Source organism: Podarcis bocagei (assembly GCF_964188305.1).
Source record: "Podarcis bocagei genome assembly, chromosome: 13".
Lineage (NCBI taxonomy): Eukaryota > Metazoa > Chordata > Lepidosauria > Squamata > Lacertidae > Podarcis > Podarcis bocagei.
Window position 1 is genome coordinate 10087138 of NC_138138.1, and position 15967 is coordinate 10103104.

General features: G+C 44.9%; 1 protein-coding gene across 4 annotated transcripts in view; it reads left to right on the top strand.

Moving 5' to 3' along the window:
• Positions 1-2042: 2042 nt before the first annotated feature.
• CSGALNACT1 (chondroitin sulfate N-acetylgalactosaminyltransferase 1) overlaps positions 2043-15967 on the top strand; it is a 32925-nt gene continuing 19000 nt past the window's right edge. For 2 of the 4 annotated variants that reach the window (XM_081166521.1, XM_081166522.1), the window contains exon 1: positions 2043-2832. The gene's annotated coding sequence lies outside the window, so the exon portion shown is untranslated. The remainder of the gene's footprint in view (positions 2833-15967) is intronic. The other 2 variants (XM_081166523.1, XM_081166524.1) reach the window with 2 other exon arrangements.

A 15967-nucleotide genomic window follows, 5' to 3' on the forward strand; every position in this document is an offset into this window, starting at 1 on the left:
GATGTTAAGTATCACCATCTTATAAAAGATGGCTCCCTCTTTAGACTTCCTCTTTGGACTGTGCACCCGGCCATAACCTTAGCCCAGTGATCACAGTGGAAACTTGTTTGTGTCAGCTGTGGGGGAAAACGCTTCCACCTATTTGTTTCTTCTCCTGCCTGTGCTCTGTAAGAATGATATTGTGGATCTTTCAGTCTGTCTCAGGTCTGTAAGCATGTGCATGCATGTGTTTAGCCAGTTTCGCCCTGATGACTCAGGATGACATTTATCGCTGCATAAAGCCAGATTTATCAAACATAGTACTTTTTTTTAAGTTTCTCAAAGGCAGTTAAAGATCTCGCAATCTCTCTTTTAGGGATTCCTAAGGTGGGTGGTGCTGTGGTCTAAACCACTAAGCCTAGGGCATGGCAAGCGGAAGGTCGGCGGTTCGAATCCCTGCGATGGGGTGAGCTCCCGTTGCTCGGTCCCAGCTTCTGCCAGCCTAGCAGTTTGAAAGCACGTCAAAGTGCAAGTAGATAAATAGGTACTGCTCCAGCGGGAAGGTAAACAGCGTTTCCATCTGCTACTCTGGTTTGCCAGAAGCGGCTTAGTCATTCTGGCCACATGAACTGGAAGCTGTGTGTGGACAAACGTTGGCTCCCTCGGCCAGTAAACCAAGATGAGCAACCCCAGAGTCATCCACAACTGGACAACTGTCAAGGGTACCTTTACCTTTATCTTAAGGTGGTTATTAAATAATACAAGTAATAGAAAGCTCAGAGGTTTAAGTGGCAGGACCCTCAACTGCAACAAAGAATCCGAGAATCTTAGAGCTGGAAGTGACCCCAAGGGACATCTTGTCCAACCCCCTGAAATGCAGGAATCTCAGCTAAAGCATCCATGACAGATAGCCATCCATTGTTGTCATTTAGTCGTCTCCGACTCTTTGTGACCCCATGGACCAGAGCACACCAGGCCCTCCTGTCTTCCACTGCCCCCGCAGTTTGGTCAAACTCATGCTGGTAGCTTTGAAAGCACTGTCCCACCATCTCATCCTCTGTCGTCCCCTTCTCCTTGTGCCCTCCATCTTTCCCAACATCAGGGTCTTTTCCAGGGAGTCTTCTCTTCTCATGAGGTGGCCAAAGTACTGGAGCCTCAACTTCAAAAGCTCCAAGGAAGGAGAGTAGACAACCCCCTGAGGGAGACTGTTCCAATGTGGAACAGTTCGTACTGTCAGTACTAACAGGGCCAGCCCTATGATTAGACACCTGCCTCAGGCAGCAGATGCTGTAGGGCAGGTTGTGGACAGCGCTATGAGTGCCATGTGGTCTGTCGTGTTCCTCTATGCTAGCCTTCTGCCCTCCAGTAGAAGACACTATCCTGTGTTCATGAGTACTGGAGTAAGCAAGTACTGGTCTGGTTGGTTTTAGGAGAGGGCACCACCTTGTCCGCTTCAGGTAGCAAAATGTCTTGAGCTGGCCCTGAGTGCTAATAAGAGTGTCGTGCTGCCCTCCTCCATTCCAGCGCTTCCCAGATATTTTGGACTTGTAACTCTCACCGGCCTCAGCCAGCACATTAAAAAAGTCCTTATTTTCATGAAATGTTAGTGCAAAGAACTCAGGTGATCCTAGGCAATTTCTCATCAGCCCTCTACATCTGTAGCATGGTGATGATGTACCAGATTTTTACAGGATCACTGCAGAGACAGAGGCCAGAAACTGCCTCTGTCTTATCAGGATTCAATCTCAGCCTGATATTATGGAGTGTCTGTGCAATTCTTAATCTGCCAGGAAGAATGAGGTGCAATTCCCCTCTTCAGTTTCCTGAGTGGGGGGGGGGGACCGGCCTCCCTCCCTATATCTCAGACAATTGTTCATCTAGCAAGTAGTGTCCATGTGGGAATTCTACAGAGATCATCTGTTTTTTTAAAGGATAAGGGGGGAGGGAGCAGGGGAGAGAGTAAAGCCAGCCTCCAGCCAGCGGAAAATAGACTATGCCAAGAGCATATTGAAAAGCTGTCTTCAGCCAGGGCTGGCCAGTTTAACAACTCCATTCCCTGTTCCGATTTGCACACTAGGCTCTTTGATGCAACAGAAAACTGTTCTCCTGTGTGTGTGTGTGTCCACCCCCTGCCCCCATTTCCTCTTAAACCTGCCTGGACAATTTGGGTTTGTGATTTTTTTTCTCTTCAGATGCAAGTTTATGTGAGGATATCTTCTTGACCAGTTCATTCCATGAGGCTGGGTTCTCTTCCTCGCCTCCCAACACACACTCACCTTCCTGTTTTCTGTCAGGAAACTAGAAATGAACACAAGGCTCTCATTGCAGATCTGCGGCTGAACTCCTGACCATTTGACAGTCAAGCGCTGCCCTAGCAAGCAGTGTTCACAACTCGCTGGCAAGTTAGCAATGCTCAGGAATTAAAAAGCTGGTGAGCGTTAAATGTGTTTTTTTAAAAAAAATATCTTTGCATTTTAAAGAAGTCTTCCGTGATCTCCAGTGAGTCTTATGCAAGATAATAAATTATCCTCATTTTGAAAGTTGGAACAAAGTTACATCTTGCACCTCACGGAAGACAGCAACGCCCAGCAGTATGGAAGAGTACATGTAGGATACTTGCTTACAATTTTGTAAGTAACAAAGAATTTTAGGACAGTCAGTTTTGCAAGATGTATACTTTTGAATTCCTTACCTGCCTAGTAATTTCCTTGTAACCTGTATTTGCATGGTACAGTAGAAATTTATCTGAAATGCTTTGGCTTTTTAAATTTTTTTAATTGATCAAAACAGCAGTGCACTTTTTAAAGGAAAAGCAGACTAAGAAAATACTCCTTTCTCTAATCTCTGACAGAGGTAAGTTCCTTGTTCTCTTCTCTCATATTAGAAAGCATATCTTGAAAATACATGACTGGGCTGCATTTACAATGTTGTTAGTTGCCATTTCTGCAAGCCAATTAAAATTAAATGCATGGGGGAAAACCCCAACACTATGGATTTCAACATCTTACTTGCAGCAAACTTGAGTGTTTAATAAGGCTTAGTCCCTATCAAGTTTGTGCGTTTAGGACAACCCCAGATATTTATCAATTATAACAATGCTATAACCCCAGATATTTATCAATTATAACAATGTAATTATATGAAATTGGTTTAAAAAAATAATCTGTTGAGAAGTCAGATCTCCTTCAACATGGCAGTGGCAAATGGATTTTGTGCATGAGTTAGCAAATTTAGGATGTCAAAGAAGATAGACAAGCATAATGTTAAGCATTGCACCTTATGGGATTCTCCAGTAGTGTATGAACTTATTTTGTTTCCAAGCAGACCTTATGCATTTCTTATTGAATACAGTGGTACCTCAGGTTACATACGCTTCAGGTTACAGACTCCGCTAACGCAGAAATAGTGCTTCAGGTTAAGAACTTTGCTTCAGGATGAGAACAGAAATCGTGCTCTGGCGGCGTGGCAGCAGCTGGAGGCCCCATTAGCTAAAGTGGTGCTTCAGGTTAAGAACAGTTTCAGGTTAAGAACGGACCTCCGGAATGAATTAAGTACTTAACCCGAGGTACCACTGTAGTTATTACCAGGGCTAGCCTCATGGGTGATGAGGGAACTGCCTCAGGTGACAGGATCCACAGAGGCACCAGATCCCAATCCCCACTTGTTCCCAGTGTAAATCTTCACTCAGTCCTTCTCCCCTGGTGAGGAGGGGGGTGCCATTTTGCGGTTCACCTCAGGAGCCAAAATGTCTTGGGCCAGCCCTGGTTATTACTTGCAGAATAGAGATTTGCAAATATAATGACTCAGGGCTCCAGGAGAGAAGACCCTCCAATCTTCTCCTCCAATCCCACTGCTGTGAAGTAAACCAAGCCATGACTTTAGGTCTGAAACTGGTTGCCCCTGTTTAATTCGCTCTGTGAGATTGCCACTCACAGTTTGCCTGGGGGAATTAACTTCAAGTCCGGTTTGGGATGTAAAGCTAAGCCAAACCATGGCTTTTGAAGACTAGTGTAGACCAAATTACATCCTGAAGACCCCTATCAGTTAAACAAGGGCTGGCCCATTCAAGAGGCAGACTGAGGAAGCTGCCTCAGACGGCTGAATCCAAGGGGCAACTTATGTGATCTTCCGAAGACTCTGGTAAGCGAGGCTTCTGTGTGATCTTGCAGTGCTCTAGTGCAATCTATATGAAACCCCAAAGCCAAAGCTGTGCCACTCCAAAAAGCAATACAGTGGTACCTTGGTTCTCAAATGCCTTAGTACTCAAACAACTTGGAACCCAAAGATTGCAAACCCAGAAGTAAGTTTTCCGGTTTGTGAACTTTTTTCAGAAGCCGAACATGCTCCATTTTGAGTGTTACGCTTCCAATTTGAGTGTTATGCTGAGGTCTGTCTGTTTTTGCTAACTATTTTTTTATTTTCGTTTTTGCGGCTTTTTTGTTTTGTTTTTGTGACTGTGTGGAACCCAGTTCAGCTACTGATTAATTCATTGTGTGACTGCAGCACATTGTTTATTGCTTTCATTTTATGGATCAGTGGTCTCATTGGATAGTAAAATTCATGTTAAATTGCTGTTTTAGGGGTTGTTTTAAAAAGTCTGGAACGGATTAATCCATTTTGCATTACTTTCTATGGGAAAGCACGCCTTGGTTTTGGAACGCTTTGGTTTGGAACGCACTTCTGCTTATTGATCAATTATCCTGATTTATTTGCACAAAGTTTTCAGGGAGGTTAGACAACAACTGCCATTTATTAAGCATTAATTTTGATTTCTGTGTCAAGCAATTGTTTCCCCATACTTTCCAGTGCATTTTGCTGCCACCTTCCTTATAGCAAAAAGTCCACGGGGGTGGGGGGGAGTGGGTTTATTGTACAAGAGAACCAAATCAACTTAATTCTGTAACCTGAACTTCCCAGAAAGTGATTCAATCTCACCCCAAAAGAGCAAGAGTACTGTGTTGTTTTTACCTAAAAATTGAGTGTGGAAACATGGCAGCTTCCCATATTATTAACTGGATATTAAGGCACACACAACATACATTTGAAGCACATGCCCCTCAAAAGTAATAATTATGGGAGCTGTAGTTCACTCTTCGCAGAACTACAATTCCCAGCATCCTTAACAAACAACAGTTCCCAGGATTATTGGGGGGCAGAGAATGTGTTTTAAATGTATGGTGAGTAGATAGCTGACATTAGTGCCAGATTAGAAGCACAGGACAAAGTCACTTAAATGAGCAGCTGTATTATCCCCCCAACCCACCTATCTTCAATCAGTTGACTGCACTTATTGCTGTAATTCAATCATAGTTTGTTACATGCTGTCAGAGAAAAATGACAGTACAATATATAAAGAAAATTAGATGGAGCAGGAGTATCTGGCTTTTCTAGTAGTGTTAATCATGGAAGCAATCTTTGTCCTGGAAGTAAATTTTAGGTTGCTAGGTAGGATGTTGGGATGCGGGTGGCGCTGTGGGTTAAACCACAGAGCTTAGGACTTGCTGATCAGAAGGTGCAGCGGTTCAAATCCCCGTGACGGGGTGAGCTCCCATTGCTTGGTCCCTGCTCCTGCCAACCTAGCAGTTCGAAAGCACGTCAAAGTGCAAGTAGATAAATAGGTACCGCTCCGGCGGGAAGGTAAACAGCGTTTCCGTGCGCTGCTCCGGTTCGCCAGAAGCAGCTTAGTCATGCTGGCCACATGACCCGGAAGCTGTGCACCGGCTCCCTCGGCCAATAAAGCGAGATGAGCGCCGCAACCCCAGAGTCGGCCACAACTGGACCTAGTGGTCAGGGGTCCCTTTACCTTTAGCTTTAGGGAGCCTCCCAGACTGGCAGGGGATGGGCAGGGTATAAGTAATAAATTTATTATTATTATTATTATTATTATTATTATTATTATTATTAATCATCATCATGATTATTAAATTGTAACTAGTTTTTTTAAGAGAAACTACACTATCCAAACAAGAAAACAAATACAGTTTCAATGTTAAGCGTTCTGAATTAAACAAAACAAAAAACCCATACATATATTTATCCACCATGGCATGATGCTGCAATCCTTAAACTAGCATGAGATCCCAGTCTGAAAATCTCATTTTTATTACTCGTGGTTGTTTTCCCATTTAAGTAGAAAAGAGGCAGTCTTACCTGTATCTTATCAGGTTGTTCTCATACCTGGTTGCACAAATTGTTCCAGAAGAGGTAAAGAGGCCAAGGGGGAGACCTCTTTCATGACCTCCGGCGTCTGTTATAGGCAGATTGGGGGGGGCAACCCCCCCTCCAACTTGCTGCTGTCTTTGCAGCGTAATTACCTGTGTTTTAAAGATTGCTTCAGTTCCCTAGGACAACCGCAAACATTTACTGGAGCATGACCCCAGAGAAAACACTTGATCCAATTGGCTTCAGGCAATCTGGGGCTTGCTAAAGCTTGTAGGTTAGTTTGTAGGACCAGCCACCACTACCCTAAGGGCCCATCGGGCCTTTATATTTAAAGCAGTACAGGATATCCCAGAGTCAGTCACGACTGGACCTAATGGTCAGGGGTCCCTTTACCTTTTACCTTTATGGGACGTGGGTGGCGCTGTGGGTTAAACCACAGAGCCTAGGACTTGCCGATCAGAAGGTTGGTGGTTCGAATCCCCATGACAGGGTGAGCTCCCGTTGCTCGGTCCCTGCTCCTGCCAACCTAGCAGTTCAAAAGCACAAAGTGCAAGTAGATAAATAGGTACCGCTCCGGCGGGAAGGTAAACAGCGTTTCCGTGCGCTGCTCTGGTTCACCAGAAGCAGCTTAGTCACGCTGGCCACATGACCCGGAAGCTGTACGTCGGCTCCCTCAGCCAGTAAAGTGAGATGAGCGTGCAACCCCAGAGTTGGTCGCGACTGGACTTACATGATCAGGGGTCCCTTTACCTTTTACCTTTATATGCCATTTTAAACAGCTGTGACTTCTCCTCAAAGAATCTTGAGCACTGTAGTTCGTTAAATGTGCCAAAAGACACCTATTTCCTTCAGAAAGCTACAATTCTCAAGAGTGGTTTAACCATCTTCCCAGAGAAGTCTGGGAACTGTAGCTTGGTGAAGGGTAAAAGGGGTCTCCTAAAACTCTCAGTACCATTAACAATCTATAGTTCCCAGGGTACTTTTGGGGAAGCCATGTCTATTTAAAGTGTTATGACAGCTATTCCTGGACAGGTATTCATGTTGGTCACCTTTCCATCTATCTTCCAGCATCCAGATTACTGGAGGCATCTGATGTGCTGTTTTTTTCCGGTTAACATCAGGAATCATTATGAAATAGTAAAATATTGTATGCCACTGAGTTGCCAGCACTCCTGAGATTCAGACTTTGAGGTAAAGTGGATTCTGATGGACAAGCCAGGGATAGGAGCAGAGCAAAAAGCACACCCTCTGACTCTCCACCCTAAGATTTTAACTTCTGTGCTCAGAGTCCCTGAGTACCGGTATATGACCACCAAAATCTCGGAGACCTGAAAACTCTGAAGCATAAAAAGACCATACTAGACCTTGTGCTAGGGAAAGAATATTTTAGAAATGGGCTCTTGGCTGCCAAGTTCCCATACCAAATATATTTACTTTCACCTTGGCAGTCTGCCATATCCCCAAAGCCTTGAGCGCATAGCAGTATTTATAAGGACAAAGAGAATGGTATGTTTTGAAGGTGACTTAATTTCTCAAAAGAAAGTGCACTGTAGAAGTTTGAAAGTAACATAAAAACACAGCATTTTTTAATCAGGAGAGATATTGGCAACCAAGTAGGCGGTTTTAATTTTATTTTTTCTCGCATTTCGTGCATCTGATTTAGTGATATCGCTAGCCCACAAAAGCATCTTCTATCATAAATTTGTTTGTCTTTAAGGTACCTCAAAACTCATGATTCAAACTTGAAGGAAGTGATATATCAGGCTTTCCCAAACTTGAGTCACCAGCTGTTGTTGGACTACAACTCCCATCATCCCTAGCTAGCAGAACCAGTTGTCAGGGATGATGGGAATTGTAGTCCAAAACCAGCTGGAGACCCAAGTTTAGGAAACCCTGAAAAGAGAGAGAGAGAGAAGGGGGAGTAGCTATGTCAGTCTGCTGCAGCATATACATTTATTTAGTCTTTAAGATACTGCAAGAGTCTGGGTTTTGTGGTTTTTGTAATTTCTATTTCAGTGGTACCTTAGGTTACAGACGCTTCAGGTTACAGACGCTTCAGGTTACAGATGCTTACAGATGCTCCGCTAACCCAGAAATAGTACCTCAGGTTAAGAACTTTGCTTCAGGATGAGAACAGAAATTGCACGACGGCGGCACGACGGCAGTGGGAGGCCCCATTAGCTAAAGTGGTGCTTCAGGTTCAGAACAGTTTCAGGTTAAGAACGGACCTCTGGAATGAATTAATTACTTAACCCGAGTTACCACTGTATTACTTTAAGAGACTGGTTTGCTGATTGACATGTGTGTTATACGAAGCCTGGGGATACTGAAGTGAAGGATAACACGAATGTTTGCTTTGCAGCAGGGCTAACTAAACTAAATCAGAAAATGTTGCCAAATGCACGTCTTGAGTTGTGCACGAGTATACAGCCCACATGCAAAACCTGCCAGACTGGTGACACAAGTTCAGATGATGGCAACAGACCTGTGTCTTTCAAATCCAGCACAGTGGACGCTCAGGTTGCGAACGTGATCCGTGCGGGAATGTTGCAACCCGCAACATTCACAACCTGCAGCGGCACGTCTGCGCACGCGCGGGTTGCGATTCGGCACTTCTGTGCATGCGCAAAGTGCGATTTAGCGCTTCTGCGCATACGCGACCGCCGAAACCCAGGAGTAACCCACTCTGATACTTCCGGGTTTCGGCGCGTCCATAACCCGAAAAAACGCAACCTGAAGTGTCTGTAACCCGAGGTTGTATGACTGTATGTACAGTCATGTATTAATGTGCAGGACTGGGGTCTGAGTGAAGGGGCACACAGGCGCCAAACAAATAATGCATTTGGAATGCAAGGTGTGTTTACTCTCTTGGGCCCAGGGCCATCCCGTGACATTCTGACACCTGAGGAAGACCCCAAAATGGCAGCACCCTCTATGCCAGGGTAGGAGGGGTGAGGGAAGATCTACGTCAGGAACAAGGGCTAATAAATATTGGCATCGGGATCTGCTGTCCCAGTGGATCCTGCCACCTGAGACGGTTGCCTCATCTTGCCTCATGGATAGGCCGGCCATGCCTGGGCTCACAAGCACTGGCTTTCCTCGATTACTAAGGATCCCATGTTGTTGTTGTTTAGTCGTTTAGTCGTGTCCGACTCTTCGTGACCCCCTGGACCAGAGCACGCCAGGCACTCCTGTCTTCCACTGCCTCCCGCAGTTTGGTCAAACTCATGCTGGTAGCTTCGAGAACACTATCCAACCATCTCGTCCTCTGTCGTCCCCTTCTCCTTGTGCCCTCCATCTTTCCCAACATCAGGGTCTTTTCCAGGGAGTCTTCTCTTCTCATGAGGTGGCCAAAGTATTGGAGCCTCAGCTTCACGATCTGTCCTTCCAGTGAGCACTCAGGGCTGATTTCCTTCAGAATGGATAGGTCTGATCTTCTTGCAGTCCATGGGACTCTCAAGAGTCTCCTCCAGCACCATAATTCAAAAGCATCAATTCTTCGGCGATCAGCCTTGTTTATGGTCCAGCTCTCACTTCCATACATCACTACTGGGAAAACCATAGCTTTAAGTATATGGACCTTTGTCAGTAAGGTGATGTCTCTGCTTTTTAAGATGCTGTCTAGGTTTGTCATTGCTTTTCTCCCAAGAAGCAGGCATCTTTTAATTTTGTGGCTGCTGTCACCATCTGCAGTGATCATGGAGCCCAAGAAAGTAAAATCTCTCACTGCCTCCATTTCTTCCCCTTCTATTTTCCAGGAGGTGATGGGCCCAGTGGCCACGATCATCGTTTTTTTGATGTTGAGTTTCAGACCATATTTTGCGCTCTCCTCTTTCACCCTCAATAAAAGGTTCTTTAATTCCTCCTCATATCAGTGCCATATCAGTGAGGATCCCATATCAGTGCCCAAACATCATTACAGACATGCAAAACCACGTCGCTTCCCTTTAAATGCAAATAGCAGCTTCAGAGGAGGTGGTTTCGTTTCAACAGTGGCAGGGAGAGTCAGCTAGGCTTTGACCTGCTCCACCAGAGCTCTGCTTATGTTTCCTCTCAGTGCTCCACACAGGTGGTTGCCATCATGTCTACGTCCGACACAACAAACTTCTAACACTGAATTATGTATATTTGCTTCAGCATAGAAATTACTTTTGTACCAGGCTAAGTGCCAACTCAGGTAATTAAAAACGCTTATTACGGGAGATCTGGAATGTCACCAAGGAAGTCCAGGAACACTCGACTGGCTTCTCATGCCAACAGGCCAGTGTAAGTGCCTTGTTTGTACAAACTTACCACAGTGAAATAGAGAACTGGAATTGTCTCTACTTTCACATCTGATATGGCCCAGGCTCACAGAACTGAAGAGTTTTGTCTGGGATGGTCAGCAACAGATACAAACATGCCTGAAAGCAAAGCAGATGGTTTTAGGGATGGTGGTGATGAGCTTTGAGATGCTCTCAAGATGTGGTGGTGTGTACTGGCATACTTATTTAAAGTAATTAGGAAGACCATTGAAGGTGATAACTCTATCAATGGTTATTTATTAGCCACAATAGCAATGTCTGCTGTAGTAAGGTAAAGAGACCCCTGACCATTAGGTTCAGTCGTGACCGACTCTGGGGTTGCGGCGCTCATCTCGCTCTATGGGCCGAGGGAGCTGGCATACAGCTTCTGGGTCATGTGGCCAGCATGACTAAGCTGCTTCTGGGGAACCGGAGCAGCGCACGGAAGCGCCATTTACCTTCCTGCCGGAGCGGTACCTATTTATCTACTTGCACTTTGGCGTGCTTTCGAACTGCTAGGTTGGCAGGAGCAGGGACCGAGCAACAGGAGCTCACCCCGTCGCAGGGATTCGAGCCGCCGACCTTCTGATCGGCAAGTCCTAGGCTCTGTGGTTTAACCACAGCGCCACCCGCGTCCCAGTGTCTGCTGTAGTAGTACTCTACAAAGTCTGCTGGAAAATGTACAGAGGTTTATTCTGGATGCAACTGAAGCTCTGTTATACCTTTTGATGGAAACTAATTTTGTCCAGGCTTGCACACTCTCCAGTTTGTATTTGGATAAAAACAATGCAGCCTGGCCACAAAACATGTTAATTAACTATATATACTGGGCCCTTTAAGTCTGATTGATTGAAATTATATCAACCTTTGCTTCCTCATTTGTTGCTTTCCCAGTAAAGCAGAACCCAGAAGCTGTGGGTTTCCTTTAAACATCTGTAATAAACACTGTAGCAGATTCTCGTCACCAAATGCTTCCTGTCTCGGAAAGGTCTTATCTTCTGTGACAGACAATGAAGCCTTGATAAAGTTACAGCCCAATCGCCTTAATGGAAGTGGAATTAAGTTAGCAGCAGAAAATACGAAGGAGTGACTGGGAAAGTCTTCAGTTGTGATCTCATGTCTGGGAAAGGAAACTCGATCCATTATGCTGAATGCAAATCTAGCATGCTGCGTTCATGCAACCTCAATGAAAAAGTAATTTCATTCAGAAAGCATAATGTGAAATACTGTAATAAAAACAGGGGGAGGAGGTGGGATGTTGGTGGTAGTCCTGGAAGTTACCTAAAGGAGTAGAATGATGTAATGGCCAGTGGGAGGAGGCAGAGTCCCTCAGCGCTCAGAATTCCCCCTACCTTTGGACATTAGAAGAAATGCAAAACTGCCTGCTGAGAATTCCTTTTGCTGAAGGACCCTGCAAAGAAAGATTAAGGCGGACAGAATAACCTTTCCTGTAAGTTTTTCTCTTCTCTCTCTGACTGGTAGCATGTGTTATTTGGACTAAACGAAAAGCAACACTCGCCTTTGCTCGGGCCTCTCCGTCTCCTCCTCTCCTTTTCCTGTCACCCCCAACTTTGTGATTGTAAGGTCTTTGGGACAGAGACCCATCTCTTCTTTGCCATTCCATTCATGTATACAGATGACGCTATCTATGCAAAATAATAATATGCAGTGTTAAGCTGTTTAGCAAAGCTTCCTAGAGTTTAAATCGAGAGCATGTTACTGGGCAGTGTAAAATGAACAATTTACACGGTACCTATTTACCTGGAAGTAAGCCCTATTGATTTCCAGGTATCTTACTTTCAAGTAGAGGGATATAGTCGTGGGACACAAGTTTATGTCCTATATATGCACATGGAGACAGACGTTGTGCAACAGAGCTTCCAATATATACAGTAGTACCTCAGGTTAAGTACTTAATTCGTTCCGGAGGTCCGTTCTTAACCTGAAAGTGTTCTTAACCTGAAGCACCACTTTAGATAATGGGGCCTCCTGCTGCCGCCACGCCGCCGGAGCCCGATTTCTGTTCTTATCCTGAAGCAAAGTTCTTAACCTGAAGCACTATTTCTGGGTTAGCGAAATGTGTAACCTGAAGCGTGTGTAACCTGAAGTGTATGTAACCTGAGGTACCACTGTACCGTGACAGCTGAGATTCCTAATTATCCAGGAGTAGAACAACACTGTTTAAATTTCCGCAATGCAAAATTACCGACGTACTGGGAACTTTCTGCTCGGATGTTATAGTAGATGTTATTTTTCCAGTACTTTCTGATCCTACACTTTCTCCAAGTGCCTCAAGGCCATGGTCACAGCCTCTTCCCTCCTACCCCAACCCCACAATGTTATCCTTGTTAACAGCTGTTTGAATAAGATAAGGCTGCAATATAATGATCTGGTTTAAGATAAGGCTGCAATATAATGATCTGGTTTGCAGATGAGATGCCAGTAAGCCAAACTATGGCTTAGCAGGACTGCAAAAACCTGTGGGATTGCAGAGACAGGAGAAAATCTACCTTAGCCAATGGTTGAAGTGGGAATCAACGGTTGTCAGGCGGGGGGGGGGGGAGGAGAGCAGTGCCTCCTATTTGCCAAGAGGCCATGGAAAGGCAGTTTTTGTGGGGGGGGGGAGTGCCAAGAAGGGAGCAGATCTGGCCTAAAGGAATGTTCTGTAGCCCTTAAAACCCTGTCAGATGATGACGCATTCCTTGGAGGCCGAAACTGCTGCCCCTGTGGATCCTACCACCTGAGGCAGTCGCCTCACCTTGCCTCATGGATGGGCCAGTCCTGCTCCCTGGTCTTTTTTGCTCCCATGTACACTGTGTTAGGGACGCGGGTGGCGCTGTGGGATTTGCCGATCAGAAGGTCAGCTGTTCAAATCCCCGCAAAGGGGTGAGCTCCTGCCAACCTAGCAGTCGAAAGCACGTCAAAGTGCAAGTAGATAAATAGGTACCGCCTCAGTGGGAGGGTAAACAGCGTTTCCGTGCGCTGCTCTGGTTCGCCAGAAGCAGCTTAGTCTTGCTGGCCACATGACCCGGAAGCTGTACGCCGGCTCCCTTGGCCAATAAAGCGAGATTAGCGCTGCAACCCCAGAGTTGGCCACAACTGGACCTAATAGTCAGGGGTCCCTTTACCTTTATACTGTGTTAAGCCAATCTTTGTCTTAGTGTGCCATCAAGACTTTTCTCTGGGAGCTGGCACACTGGCACAATCCTTGTAAACCATAGTTTAGCTTATCTTGTCACACAAGCCAGGTCATCCAGCAAACATCATGGCTGATCAGGGAGTTGAATGTTGCAGAAGTCCAACATTTCAACTATTATACCACATTAGCTCTTATGCTAACAGGCAGTAAATACATATTTCTTCCAATTACAGTGGTGCCCCGCAAGACGAATGCCTTGCAAGACGGAAAACTCGCTAGACGAAAGAGTTTTCCATTTTGGAGGTGCTTCGCAAAACGAATTTCCTATGGGATTGTTTCGCAAGACGAAAATGTCTTACGAGTTCCTTCTGGTTTTTTTCCTCCCCCCCCCTTTCTAAGCCGCTAAGCCGCTTATCAGCTGATCCGATCAGCAGATAAGCCGCTAAAAGCCGCTAATAGCGCTAATCCGCTAATCCGTCAATGGGCTTGCTTCGCAAGACGAAAAAACCGCTAGACGAAGAGAATCACAGAACGGATTCTTTTCGTCTTGCGAGGCACCACTGTACCAGCTTCATATATGCAGGGGAGCCTGTTGTGAACCACCCAGAGATCTAGAGGTGAAGGGCAGTATACCAAATGTAGTAATAATAATTATGATGATGATAATAATAACAACAACAACAACAACAACAACAACAACAACAACAACAACAACCTGTTCTGCTCCCCAAAATGAACTACTGTAGCATAATTTACTAAAACTGCCCATGTCTACTACTTTGAACTATCTCTTCACCGTTATGAGTGAAGAGAGCAACTTAGGAGACAAAGGACAGAGCTACAGACAACTTATTATTAAAGTGCTGTGAAGGATAATGAGCATTCAACAAACCATGGGTTAGATTTCTTTCCCCACGAGGTACAATCTCAGCCATGCTACCACCTCCTAACCAAAGAGAACCAAACAGATCCATGCAAATTTAAGTAACTGTACTATCTAACCACCAAAGATTTACAAAGCAGGTAAAATTTCAACTATTTGCCTCTTTAGTGTCCTTTGACTTATATTCCCACCTCCTAAACAAACAGGAAAAACAGGATTGTCTTATATGAGAATGAGTAGCCCATAACACTGAATTTTGTGAAATACCTTTGACTGATAACATCAAAGTTTTGCTTTTAAGGGGTCATAAGACTCTTTGCTGTTTTTGTTCCAACCAACTAACTCTGGCTACCCCTCTGGAAATTTAGACAATAAATAACACATGAGATAACGGGGTTTATTATGGAAAAAGATGCAACTCAGCTGAGAAAAGCTATACACAGTATCCTGGGGCCTGTGTAATCATTAGGGATGGGTTCTTTATTTGCAGTACTTTTACTTTGTTGTGTTCCCACCTTAAATCGCTCAAAGGCCTAAATGTGTAGTTACAAGAAAACAAATTAGCATATGGGAATTGCATGCAAATTTATGCCATGGACCTTTTAAGAATCTAGCAACACCCCTGCCATTGAATGTCCCCTGAGCTTTCCTTGAATATCCCCCCAAAATAAGTTCCAAAACGGGGTGGGGTGGGGGGTGGGACTGGTGCAGTAGGGAAGACTCTCTGAATAAGGGTCTGTATATTTAAGAAAGTATTGCTCTTGAGAACTTTTTGACAGTTGCTGTTTGAAGAGCTCTCTGACCAAAGTCTTGAAGGTTGCTGCTGCTTTAAGAAATAAACAGGAGTATTCATCTAAATTGGTAAGGTGTAATTTTAGTTTATACTGTTAGCACACAACTAATCCTTTCACGGCTTCTATCACTGCTGTCAAAGGCGTAATTGTGCAAAATGAAGTGCAGGGACACAGCTGCATTTCATACGCCTTGTGGACCTCCTTCGATGAATAGCTATCTGTCAGAAGCCACTTGCACTTGGGAGACTGGAGGGTATAGGCATTTGGGAAATGCCTAAAAGAGGGGAAAGGTGTTAAGCTGTTGACACTGATATGGGAAGAATGGAGGGAGAGGCAGACCTCAGCCTCCTGCTAAAACCCAGTAGCTTGTCTTTTGATTAAGAATGCCCAATGCATTCCAACCATAGGCAGTCCTCAGGGCCAAGCAAATGACATATGCTTAAAAATGGATGTTCAAACGAATATAAATAGCCATAAGGAATATGAAGTAAAGATGATGTAATACTGCAAGAACGACTCAAACAGATTTTCCAGTCAACATCCACACAGTGCATTCATAAGTGCTAATAAACCTGGAGGGATGAACATATGAAGGCACTGTATGCTGAGCTTACGCCGGCTGGCAGTGGTTCTTTAGGCTGGCAGTGGTTCTTTAGAAAGAGGGTCATGGGCTATATGAATGGCATCCCATGAAACTGTTAGCAGACCTTGCAGCTTGGGTGAACTA